At 31.8% G+C, this 13,587-nt stretch overlaps 1 pseudogene; it reads left to right on the forward strand.

The window, feature by feature from the left end:
- Positions 1 to 11,351: 11,351 nt before the first annotated feature.
- On the forward strand, positions 11,352 to 13,208 carry LOC120168872 (annotated as a pseudogene).
- Positions 13,209 to 13,587: the final 379 nt, after the last annotated feature.

Consider the following 13,587-nt stretch of genomic DNA (forward strand, 5'->3'; position numbering starts at 1 on the left):
ATTCATAATTACGACTGTCGGAGGTCTTCCACGAAAGCTGCTCTCAACCTGGTGTTGGGGGCAACCTATTACCTTACCTCCCCCTCACCCCATTATATATGGGAATATGGTCAGCTAATTTTTTTAAGGGCTTTTATAGCCATTCGGTGAGGTTTTTCTTTTTTTTTTTGAGTGAGGGATTTGTCCGAAAATTGTGGGTGTTTCCCTTTTCTTCCAATTTTCTTTGATTCAGGGATATAGTTCCCTTTGATTCAGTTTTGCTTTGCGTGTTTTTTATTTGATTGATTTGATTGCCTTTTGTTGGTTTTGTTGCCCTTTATGTTCACCATTAATATGGAAAATATTTTCTCTGGTTTGTTCCGATTTGGGTACCAAAATGTCTTGAGATGCTTCGGTTTAGCGTATACCAGCGCGTATTTCTTCTTTCGTTGGCGCATGGTGTTCACGCGCCGTTATCAGTCGGTTGGTGACCCCTCGGTTCTTTTGATTTGTTGTGAGTCGTTGGATCACTTGATCATATGGAATAGCTGTTGTGCTTGCGGTGTTGATGCTATAACATTTTTTAGGGTTTGAACCCTAGCCACCTTCGATCTAGGTCGTTGATCTAACGACTTTGGTCTGTGTGGCGCTGAGGGTTAAGTATAAAACCCTTGTATGCTAGACTTGGATGAATGGGCCTGCTTGCTGGGCTCCAACCAGGTTTGCTTGTTGGGTTAGGCTCGCATGCTTGATTGGGCCCTTATTGGACCTCAACATTGTCTTGGACCCTAACTGGATAGACTTTATACTAGACCTAATAAAATAATAATATTAATAACACTATATAAATATATGTAACATATAATAGCACTATATACTATATAAATATACTATGTAATATAAGTATATACTACATAATATATAATATACCATACTATAAGTAATATTATACTATATTATATAATATATACCATATAATATATAAATAATATAATAACTATCTAATATATATTATATATAATATATATTACAAAATATAATGCATACTATATAATATACAATATAATAATAATTATAATATATATATATATATATATACACACTATAATATATACTATATAATATATATATACTATATAATATATAATATAAATATATACTACACAATATATAATATATTATACTATATATAATATTATATTGTATTATATAATATATACCATATAATATATACTATATATAATATATATTATAAAATATAATACATATTATATAATATATAATATATAATATATAATATAATATTATAAATATATAATATATATATTATAATATATACTATATATTATAATACAATACTATATAATACATAATATTTAATATATAATATCATACATATAATATAATATATATGACATATATTGTATAAATACTATATAATAATATATTATATATATAATAGTAAATACTATATAATAAATAATATAATATCATACTATATATAATATAATAATATATAGCACATTGCTATAAAAAAGTCTTAGACGAAAATTGGTATCTACATCAAGGAAACATCGACGGCGATTGATATGGGTAAAGAGGGTTTACAATTAAGATTTTTAGAATTTTGAGGTTTTTTAGACTTCAAAAAATTTTGTGTTTTTATAAAAAAATTATAATTCTTATTTAAAAATAAATTTTTTAATTTTTTATAAGTGTACCACATTTCAAAATAACGGTCAAATTTAATAAACATTACAATCTAAACACCAAAATATGTAATATTTGAAAAATTAAACACTTATTTTTAACCAAATATTTTTTATATAACTAAAGTTAACATTCAAAAACGAAATATTTTTTATATACCTAAAGTTAACATAAACTTTGAGCATTTATTTTTGTGCTTTTAAATTTCATCACACGTAACAATGATCTATTTTGCATATGACACGTGGCATAAGAAACAACTTTTGATGGCCAGCTGCTCAGATGGTTTCCGCTGGTCTTATGTAATAATATTCATATAAACAGAAACAAATAATTTAATTGCATTAAAAAAAATGTGAATACGTAATAAGTGAGCTGTACATGAAATTAATGCACCAGTGAATCTGGGTGGGAAGTGCAGTCTACGCTCGTTTAGTTGCGTTGGTTGTAGACGTGAACAGAGTTAAACATACATAGAATAAGATTTTCGGTAAATTATATATTTAGTATTTAAACTATTAATTTTGGTCTGTTTAGTATTTAAATTTTTTATTTTTTTAAAATCATACCTAATATTTAGTTTTTATTTCATTTTAGTACTCTACCATTAAAAACTTAATGCATTTAGTACATAAACTATCAATTTTGGTCCACTTTAATACGTAAACTTTAATATTTTCTCAAAACTTAACGTTAAATTTTTAACGGATACTAAAATGAAATAAAAATTAAATATTATGTGTGATTTTGTAAAAAATGAAAAATTAAGTATTAAAACGGATGAAAATAGATAATTTAGATATTAAATGCGTAATTTACCCTAAGATTTTTTAGGTTGGATACTTCAAGTCAGCGCGTTGGAGCTAGTTGTGTTGAGCTATGCTGTTTTGTATTGCCCAAAATATACTCCGTTGAGGCGCCGACACTGCCCACTGCTCAATCTCCCTTTTTCACAAACATAATTAACTCAAAGAGTCAACTACATATTTTTTTTATGATAAGTAGAATTTATTACCCAAGTAAAAAGGTTCAGCATACAACAATCATCCCAATTGGGAGTATAAACACGTATTTACAACAAAAAATGTTTAGTCTATACTCCAGTAATTACAAAGTCTAGAATTAACATAATCTAGTCTATTAATATTTCTGTCACTTAGTTTGATTCGAACTAGCTTCTTTATAGACGTGAGAAGTTGATATGTTGTTCTTGATCCACTGTTGAAAATTCTAGTCTATGCCATATTGTTTCGATCTTCATCTCGAAAGACCTTGTTGTGGCGAAGATCTAACTCGATCTATGCTTATGTTTGATCATATATACGAGACTAAGGTTGACTGGCGGGAAATTGTACTTTTCAGGTGTTGATGTGATCCTAACCAGCTTTCTCCATGACTTGATCACACCATGGACATTCCTTAAAGCTGATCCAAAGGGAGTTCTTTCTTAATTTACCTTATATTATATCATTTATACATTATATGTTATCATGAGCATGCATTCAAATATTAGTGTATATATCATGTCATTCATACCATACTATGCTTACTTTATCATATCTTTCATATCATTTATATATATGCTATGATTACACATCATTTCTTAGGATATTATTATATGTTTCCATTCATCACTTATTATGAATACCATGTTATCTGATATTCATGTATATAACCTATAGTTCACATCTTTATATTATGTTATTATATGTTTGGTATGCATCCATTAACTTAGGTTATAAAAATCATATGATTGAACTTCATCCATAGTTAGGCATGCATTATGTGATGTAAGCTTTATTATATCATTTACTTAATTAATATTTTGTACTTTGTAAGAAGGTGTATTCGACCACATGGAAGGGAGCTGATTCAAGCTAGAAAATGGAGCTCAAAGCTAAGAAAATTAACATGGGACAACTATATGGAAGCTCATGGTCAAAACGAGTAAAAGTTGTTAGATGTACTTGAGCTCATAGCTGGATTGAGCTAAAAATTTGAGCCAGCTCAACTACTTAAATTAGTTGGGCAGTTGAAGGGATCCAATACTCAATCAATGAATATGCATTTCACATAAAGTCACTTTTTTACAGTTCGTGTTTTTTCGCAAACATGTGTCTTTCTAGAACGTGCCTTCACCACAAGCTACCAAATACTTTAACAAGACTCTATGACCTATGGTCACCTCATAAGTATCTCATTCACCTCCTAACATGCCTTTCCATGAAGACTTCCTCAAATCAACATGATTTATCATCAAGGTGACTATTCATAAAGAGTCTCCACTTCAAGGGGTGCATCTTTGATAAAGCGTTTTCCTCAAAAGATGCCTAAATCATGAAGAGACATGAGGCAAGCAACCTAACCATTCGACCACACAAGAGCATGGGTGTCACATGCATGGATTTGGCACCAAACATGAGAAGACACCTTCATTCAATTCAATTCATCATGTACTTTCATTAAAATAGTCATCTTAATAAGGGTGGACGCATTAGTCGAAAAGCCATGTAATGGTTCAGCCATGCACCTTGATTTCCTATATATAGCCAAGTCATTTGGCAATTTGTAATTATCTCATTTTTATACACTAATCAATCCTTTGTGAGTTTATCTTCCTTTTCATTGATACTTATAGTTCCTATCTCCATTATAGATAATGGGTCCAAGTCCTTGTTTACCACCTTAACAAGAACATATAAGGTCTGAGTCTAAGCTTTCTATAGCCTAGGTTCATCCTTGTTCTTGGTAATACTACCAAGCCCATTCATTTCTTTCTCACCCTTCACCATAACCATCATCAACAAAAAAACCCATCCATATTTCCATTCTTTATTTCTTTCGACTTTCATATTTTTAGCTCATATATTCACCATTGCATCTACTTACCTTGTAACCCTCTCTTTGAGCTTATCTTGCAATGCAAGTCCTTTTCTTTCTTCCTAGATCCAACAATCGAGTTTTCACTATCATTCACCAACAAGGCATTCCCCAACCAACCTATATCATATGGTAATCAGGTCTTCGGTGGAAGAGAGCAAGTGCAACAAGACAAGCCCAAAGTAAATAAAAAAGATGAAAAAAGAAAAGAAAAAGAAGACTATGTCATCATTCAAAGAAGTTCAAAGAAAAACAAAATAAAATAAAAAAGAAAGCAATGCAAGTGAAGGGTACAAAGCATAAACGACATCATGATATTCAACATGAAGTCGAGAACAATAATATCAAGACTTAATTATTGTTGAAAGGAAGGTTGTAAGTTATTTGTTTTTGTATGTGACCCCTTTATTATTTTCTTCCCATTTCTAGCCACCCTTGTATTATATTTTTACTTTCCCTACCTGAGCAATTTTACAGCAAATACCCAAAGAAAAACTTGCACAGTCTTAAGTAAGTTGTTTTAAAAAAACTATAAGAGAGATTTGAGCGGTAAAAGTCTTGAGCGAAGTGAGATTAGAAGAGGACAAAGAAAAAGCCATTGAAAGTCCTAGAGTGCAAACACGGGCGTAAGAGTGACACTTTGATTTTTTTTAGTTTTACTGTGATGTTTTGTGAGAGCATTCTTGGTAAGGTCCTCTTACACATTTTATTTCTTATTTCACTAACAATTTTCCATCTTTTTAATAGAGTATGAAAAACAAATAAAGAATACATTTTACACTCGTTCCACGTAAATGGTAAAGTGTGTTTTGTAATTATCGATGGTGGAAGTTGTACAAACATTACAAGTACACTCATGGTTGAGAAACTTGGACTGGAGACTACCAAAAATCTGAGCCTTTACAAGTTCTAATGGTTAAATAATGAAGGGGAGTTGAAGGTCACTAAAAAGTCATTATTCCATTCTCAATCGGGAAATACATGGACGAGGTTCTTTTTCATGTGGTGCCTATAAGTACAAGTCACTTGTTGTTGGGTCGACCATGGCAATTTGATAAAAGTGCAAACCATGACGCTTCACTAACTATTAGTCGTCCATCCACAATGATAAGAAGATCACTTTGGCACCATTATCACCAAGACAAGTGAATGACGATCAAATTCTATTGAAATGAAGTTTTGAAAACATGAAGAAACAAACCAAAAAGAATACCATGGAAGAAGTGCATCTTGAATAAAAATAAACGGTTAAAGTTGAAAGAGAAGTTTTATATGAGAAACAAGAAAATCTAATAGACATATCTCTTCAAATTGAAGAATCAAGGAACATTCCCTTTGAAGAACCAATATGAGTGACTTTTGGTAATCCACAAGACATGTTTCTTACTGTTTCAAAGGTTATGCCACTTGAAGTTCCAAGAGTTGTGTTCATTGACATTCCAAGTACATTGCTAATCCTGAAAAGAATTCAACAACCAACTCCCATTAAACATTCACCCTGGTTTGCTATTTCCATTTATCTTGTTAATAGTTTCTTGTTTACTAACTTTGATATAGTTTGCAGCAATTTGATTAATTTATATGTTGTTATACTATCAAATTATGATGACAAGTTCCTTTATCATTTAGGGTTTGAATGGTACATCAAATTCAACCATTACAAGAGTGAGAAACAAGCATTGTTCACCTATTCCAAGGCAATCATCTTGAAGGGTACAAAGCTTTAGGGAATTAACATTTTCTATCTACTTAAAGTAGTTCAAAGGTTAAGAATCTTCACCAACCATCATGATGATTCAAGGAGTAGAGATGAATAGTTACATACCCTTTTCAAAAAAACATGATGTTTCGGAAAAATGAGTGATTCAAGAATCAAGATTCATCACCAAAATACATATTGCAAGTGCCTATTCCAAGAGGTGTGATTCAAACCAAAGGGAACATCTCTACACTAAAGAATGTGATGCTTCAGGCCAAAAGATATACCCCTACTCCAAAAGAGAGCTTTGTGAAGGTGTTTCATCATCTAAGAATGAGGAGTTGGTTACTCAAATGGAAAACAACTTTTCATTAACGGACCATCTCAATTTGAGGACAAGTCGCCAAAAAGAAGGGGGAATGATGTGATCCTAATCAACGCCAACTTTCTTCGTTACTTAATCACACCATAGATATTCTGATTCTAAGGGAATTTTTCCTTACCTTATCTTATAATATGTCATTTATACATTATATTCTATCATGATCATGTTTCACATGTTAATATATATATATATCATGTCATTCATACCATACTATGCTTAGTTTATCATGTCTTTCGTATCATTCATATATATGCTATGATTGCATATCATTTCTTAGGATATTATTATTACATGTTTCCATTCATCATTTATTATGAATACCATGTTATATGATATTCATGCATAAAACTATATTTCACATCTTTATATTATGTTATTATATGTTTGTTATGCATCCATTATCTTAGGTTATACATATCATATGATTGCATTTCATCAATACTTAGGCATGCATTATATGATGTAAACTTTACTATATCATTTACTTAACTAATATTTTGTACTTCGTGTGAGGGTGTATTTGGCCACATGGAAGCGGGCTAATTCAAGCTAGCAAATGGAGCTCAAAGCTAAGGAAATTAATATAGGACAACTATATGGAAGTTTGTGGTCAAAACGGGGAAAAGTTGTCAATGCACTTGAGCTCATAACTGGATTGAGCTGAAAATTTGAGCTAGCTCATCTACTTAAATCAGTTGGGGAGCTGAAAGGATGCAATCCTCCATCAACGGATATGTCTTTCACATAAGGTCACTTTTTCACAGTTCGTGACTTTTCACGAGAAGGTGTCTTTTCGGGACGTGCCTTTTCTCCACGAGCTACCAAATACTTCAACAAGTCTATATGACCTATGGCTAGCTCATAAGTAGCTCATTAACCTCCTAACATGCCTTTCCATGAAGAGTTACCTCTAATCAACATGATTTATCATCAATGTGACTATTCATAAAGAGTATCAACTTCAAGGGGTGCATCTTCGGTGAAGAGTTTTTCCTTAAAAGATGCCTAAATAATGAAAGACATGAGGCAAGCAACCTAAGCATTCAGCCACACAAGAGCATGGGTGGCATGTGCATGGATTAGGAACCAAACATGAGAACACACCTTTATTCTAGTCAATTCATCATGTACTTTCATTAAAAGAGTCATATATCTTCACAAGGGTGCATGCATTAGTCGAATAGCCATGTAATGGTTCAGCCATACCCCTTGGTTTCCTATATATAACTAAGTCATTTGGCATTTGTAATAATCTCATTTTTATAAATTAGTTCAACCTTTGTGTGTTTATCTCTCTTCAAGTTCCTGATTAAACTTTATAAACTTATCAAGCTTTGTTTGTGGTCTTACCCTTCTTGTTTTCCATTGATACTTGTGGTTCCTATCTCCATTATAGATAGTGGGTCCAAGTCTTTGTTTACCACCTTAACATGAACATATAAGGTATGGGGTTAGGCTTTCAATAGCCTAGGTTCATCCTTGTTCTTGTTAATCCTACCAAGTCCATCCATTTCTTTCTCACCTTCACCATAACCATCATCATCAAGAAACCCCATCCATATTTCCATTATTTCTTTCTACTTTCATATTTCTAGCCCACTTATTCACCATTACTTACCTTGTAACTCTCTCTTTGAGCCTATCTTGCATTGTAGATCCCTTGTTTTTTCCTAGATCCAATAATCGATTTGTCGTCGTCCTTCATCAATAAGGCGTGCCCCAACAAACCTATATCAAGTGTCGCACAAGTTAGAAACCGAACCAACTAGGCTAAGTCATCAAGTTATGTTAGGTTAAATAAAGCACAAGTTATGTCAAGTCAATTCAATACTTCGACTCGAGTCAGGTTAGGTCTAGTTCATTGTTAGGTTGATTTCAAGTTAGACTCAGTTTGAGTGTAGGTTAGGTTAATTTCAAGTCGGGTAAATATAAGTTTAATGGTAAAACGGTTTGGGTTTGAATTCGTTAAAAATCATATTAATTCAAGTTTGGATGGACTTCGAGTTGGGACTCGTTCAGGTCAAGTCACGTTGTTGACAGATATAATTCCAGTTGGGTAATATTGGTTTCGGGTGAACTTCAAGTTTGGTCTTACAATGTACAAATAGACATCAGGTTGGGCTATTTTTGGGTGAGTTATTTTCCACCTTTCACGAACATCTAACTATAATTGTATTTTATATATATATATATATATATATATATATATATATATAATATCGATTATGGTCATATAGCCTTATATTATATGCTTCTAGCCATAGTCTTATAGCCATACCATAGGCTATAACTATAACTATGTAATTGAAAAACTATAAAGATAGACATTATAATAATTATCCTAAATATATAGAAAAATTGTTACAAGCTACTAACTATGACTAAATTGAACAAACATTAAATTACAAGATGAAATTTAAATAAATAAACAATGCATAGGGATCAAAATAAAACACTTGTAAATATAAAACTAAAATTAATATTAAATTGGACTAAACCGCATTCATTTGAAAACTTGTTGAACAAAAGTTTATATAATTTGGAGATTATAATATAATTTATAGGGTTTGAAGTCTATGATGTGATTTATAGGATTTAGAGTAAATTACAAAAAATAGAAATAAATATAGGCCAAATTTCAATAAAAATATAACTTTCAGGACTAAATTGAGCATAAATATCATCATATTAAAATTATTAGACTAAATTACAAAAATTAGAAATAAATAAGGATCGATTTCGATTAAAAACTATAAATTTACTCATGAACTTTGATTAAATGTTATTGTATCATATAAACTTTGATTAAATATAATTATACACGTAGAATTTTAATGAAATTTTAATATGGAAACCTTCTCTCTTCTCTCCGTACGTTTTAAAATTTTATGCAATTTTAAAATGGAAGCCTCTCTTCTTCTCTCTTTTCTCTGTATGTCATTAATAATGATTTGCACTTATTGATATTTTAAAATCATTTTAAATAATCTAATAAAATTAATAATCAATAAATGAATCATTTAATAAAAATAATTTAAATAAAATAACTAATAATTCAAAATTTATAATTATTAGTGGTATAAAAATATAAATGATTTATTCATTATAATTTACACAGAGAAAACAAATTTTTAATCTAATGATCATAATTAAATTTATTATTGTAATGGTCATAATTATTATATACCTTAAATAGTGAATAATTAGTTTTTAATATATTTATCGATCATAAATTATTAATTTAATTAAACTTTTGAATATATTTATAGATTACATAATTTAATGATTATAATTAATCATGTTCCTTAAATAGTGAAAATTTATGTAGTCAATTTTCATATTATAATATCAGTTGTCAATTACAAGTTTACAACTTACAAGTCAGGTAAATATCAAATTGAGTTAATAGCATATTGATTTAATAACAAGTCGATTTTATCATGTTGAGTCAATTACAAGTCGAATAAAATCAGATCTCAAATCATTTCAAGTTGGATTATATAAGTTATTTACTAGGTTAATCTCAGGTTCGAGTTAAGGTCTGGTTCGATTAGTACATTATCAACTTAAATTTAGATTCATGTCGTTCTCAAGTTGGGTTCAAATCCAAAATAATTAGGTCCAACTTGGGTTCATGTTAATACAAATTCAAACTCGAATCTACTTCAGATCATTATAACCTCATAGCACAAGCAGTTTAGACTCTAATCGATTTCAATCAAATTTTCAAGTCGAATTAGATTTTTAATATCATAGTTATTTATTATGAAGAAATGTTCATGCAATCACCAATTCATAAACACTTGATCTCGCTTAAGCAGGTTTCCAGTCCGAGTCTTTGTGTATGCAGAAAATTTTCGTTTGAAGACTTACCTACCAAAGTCAGATGTGGAACCCAGTTTGATCTGAATTAATTAAGACAAAACCTTGAGAACCGGAAATAAAAAAAAAATACTTAAACAACGTCATTTACAATTAATAAAAAGAGGCAATGAATGTCAAAATCGGAGGACAATAAAGTTTGAAAAAGGAAAACGAAAATTATAAACATTAAATTTTTGTTAAAGGAAACAAGGTTTTTGAAAAATTATCTAAAGATTAAGTTTGAATCTATTGTATATGCAAGAGATATTACCACCGATAGTTGTATACACAAAAAATAAAACTTAACAACTAAATTAGAACCCAGAAACTATTGCATATCCAAGATTAACAATAAAGACAAAATTATCAAGTGACCTTAGTGGTTAATAAAAATATTTTTTTTAAATTTTAAGTTCGAACTATTACATTTATATAGTGTTTGTGCATCATAGTTAAAAAAAGTTGGTGAAACTGATTAACAACAAAGGTAATATGTAAGTTCTGCCTACACCTCAAGTGCTAAGCCAAACATGGTGAAATTAGCCGGTGAAGAACAAATTAAGATTGATTTAATTTTATGTTTTTTTAAGTGATAATCGAAGTAGTTGGTCAAGGATTCTAACGTGATGAAACACTGTCAATGTAGCCGTCCAAACATGCCATATCAGATTTTTGTGTCTGTGGTAATGAATGTTAATGATTAAGTTAACAATTTGTTAAAAAAATGATAATATTAATTTGAAGTTTCAATATTAAAAAAATTTACTCATACTTTAATTACTATTTAACGTAGTTTATCTTAAAAATAAATAAAAATAGGAAATAGTTAAAAACATGTTTTCTCCACTCTCGCTGTCTCAGTCCAGTCTTTGCCACTTTCAATCTCTCTTCCCTCGTCTCCTTCAAGTCAATCTCTTAGTTTTAAATTCTCACTCAGATCTCTGTTCACTTTGAAATCTACCGAAAATGAAAATACATGAGATGCCAGTGTGAATACAAACGCCATTGACGAGCTTAGTTTACACAGAGATAGACATTTAAATAGATTTATATTTTCTTTTATAGAAGACATAGCTTGGACCTCTTTCCCTGCGCTGTTTTTGCTTGTTTTGACAGAGTAACCCTTATGGGTCAAGACATTTTCACCCCGCAAAAGAGATCTACCATCGGTGGCTTACCCACCACCAACAACGCAGCTGCAGGTGGCGGAAGAGCCCGTGTGTTACCCGGAATGTCGCGTGGGAGGCAGATCCACAAGACCTTCAACAACATTAAAATCACAATCCTTTGCGGTTTCGTTACCATACTCGTTCTACGGGGCACAATCGGCGTTGGCAATTTTGGGAGCCCCGAAGCCGAAGCTGTCAACCAAAACCTAATCGAAGAAACCAACCGGATCTTAGCTGAGATACGCTCGGATTCCGTCCCGGACGAACCTCTTTAAACTGAGGTCAACCTTAATGTTACCTACACACTCGACCCAAAATATCGGACTGGGATCAGCAGCGTAAGGTTTGGATTTCAAAAAACCTTGAATTCCCTAGTTTTGTTAATGGAAAATCACGAATCTTGCTCGTTACTGGGTCACCCCCTAACCCATGTGATAATGCTATAGGAGATCATTATTTGTTGAAAGCAATAAAGAATAAGATTGACTATTGTAGGCTTCATGGTATTGAAATTGTTTATAATATGGCTCATTTAGATAGGGAGCTTGCTGGGTATTGGGCGAAATTGCCTTTGATCAGGAGGTTAATGTTGTCTCATCCTGAAGTTGAGTGGATTTGGTGAATGGATAGTGATGCCTTTTTTACAGATATGGTGTTTGAGATTCCTTTGTCCAAGTATGACAAGTATAATTTAGTTGTTCATGGTTACCCCGATCTAATGTTCAAGCAGAAGTCATGGATTGCTTTGAATACGGGGAGTTTTCTGTGTAGGAATTGCCAGTGGTAATTGGATTCGCTTGATGCGTGGGCGCCAATGGGGCCTAAGGGTCCTATTCGTGAGGAGGCCCGGAAAATTTTGACTGCTAACTTGAAAGGAAGGCCAACATTTGAAGCAGATGATCAGTCGGCTTTGATTTACTTGTTGCTTTCGCAAAAGGAAACATGGATGGATAAAGTGTTTCTTGAGAATCTGTATTATTTGCATGGTTATTGGGCAGGGTTGGTTGATAGGTTTGAGGAGATGATGGAGAAATATCATCCGGGCTTGGGAGACGAGAGGTGGCCATTTGTGACTCATTTTGTTGGTTGCAAGCCCTGTGGGAGTTATGGAGATTATCCTGTCGAGAGGTGCTTGCGCAGCATGCAAAGGGCATTCAACTTTGCAGATAACCAGGTGCTTAAACTGTACGGGTTTATACATAGGGGATTGTTAGGCCCCAATATTAAGAGGATCAGGAATGAGACAGTGACTCCTTTGGAGATTGTTGATCAGCTCAATATTTGTCGTTCAGTGCAAGGGAAAACTGAATCGCGGAGCTAGTGATTGAAACATATTTACTGTGTCATAATGTGTAGGTAATGTCTTTCCTCTTGTCGAAAAGCCATTTCAATTTGGTAAAAGTTTTAAGTTTAAGTTTTGATGTTCTGTTGTCACTGTGCTGCTGTTGAGAACAAGATAGTAGAATTCTTTTATTAACTTTCAATTTGTCTTCCTTTGATACTTGAGTGATTTATGAAATAATGCTGTTTGAATTCGGGTCACCTAGGGAGAACAACATTCCCCTTTACCACCGACACTTTCTAAATTTGTATATTGCAAGTTGCACATTACCTTCCTGCTTAGTCAAAACTTTTTTGACATCAGCTTCTTTTTCTGTTTTTGCTGTGCCTCTTTGTTCTATGAAGCAATTAGTAGATGATAGAGACTATGATTATTGTATACGGATATTACAAGGAGAAAAACTCAGAACGGAAACAAGGCAAGACTTGGTTATCTTCATTGGAATCATTTTATATGCTTGAAATGCCATGTGATCATAGGATTTTGGATGAAATTATAGTAACCCTATGATCTGCTTGATTAAGTAAATGAATTCCTACTTATAGTCTTATTTAGGAAG

The sequence above is a fragment of the Hibiscus syriacus genome, unplaced genomic scaffold (assembly GCF_006381635.1).
Source record: "Hibiscus syriacus cultivar Baekdansim isolate YM2019G1 unplaced genomic scaffold, ASM638163v2 tig00111723_pilon, whole genome shotgun sequence".
NCBI classification, from domain to species: domain Eukaryota; kingdom Viridiplantae; phylum Streptophyta; class Magnoliopsida; order Malvales; family Malvaceae; genus Hibiscus; species Hibiscus syriacus.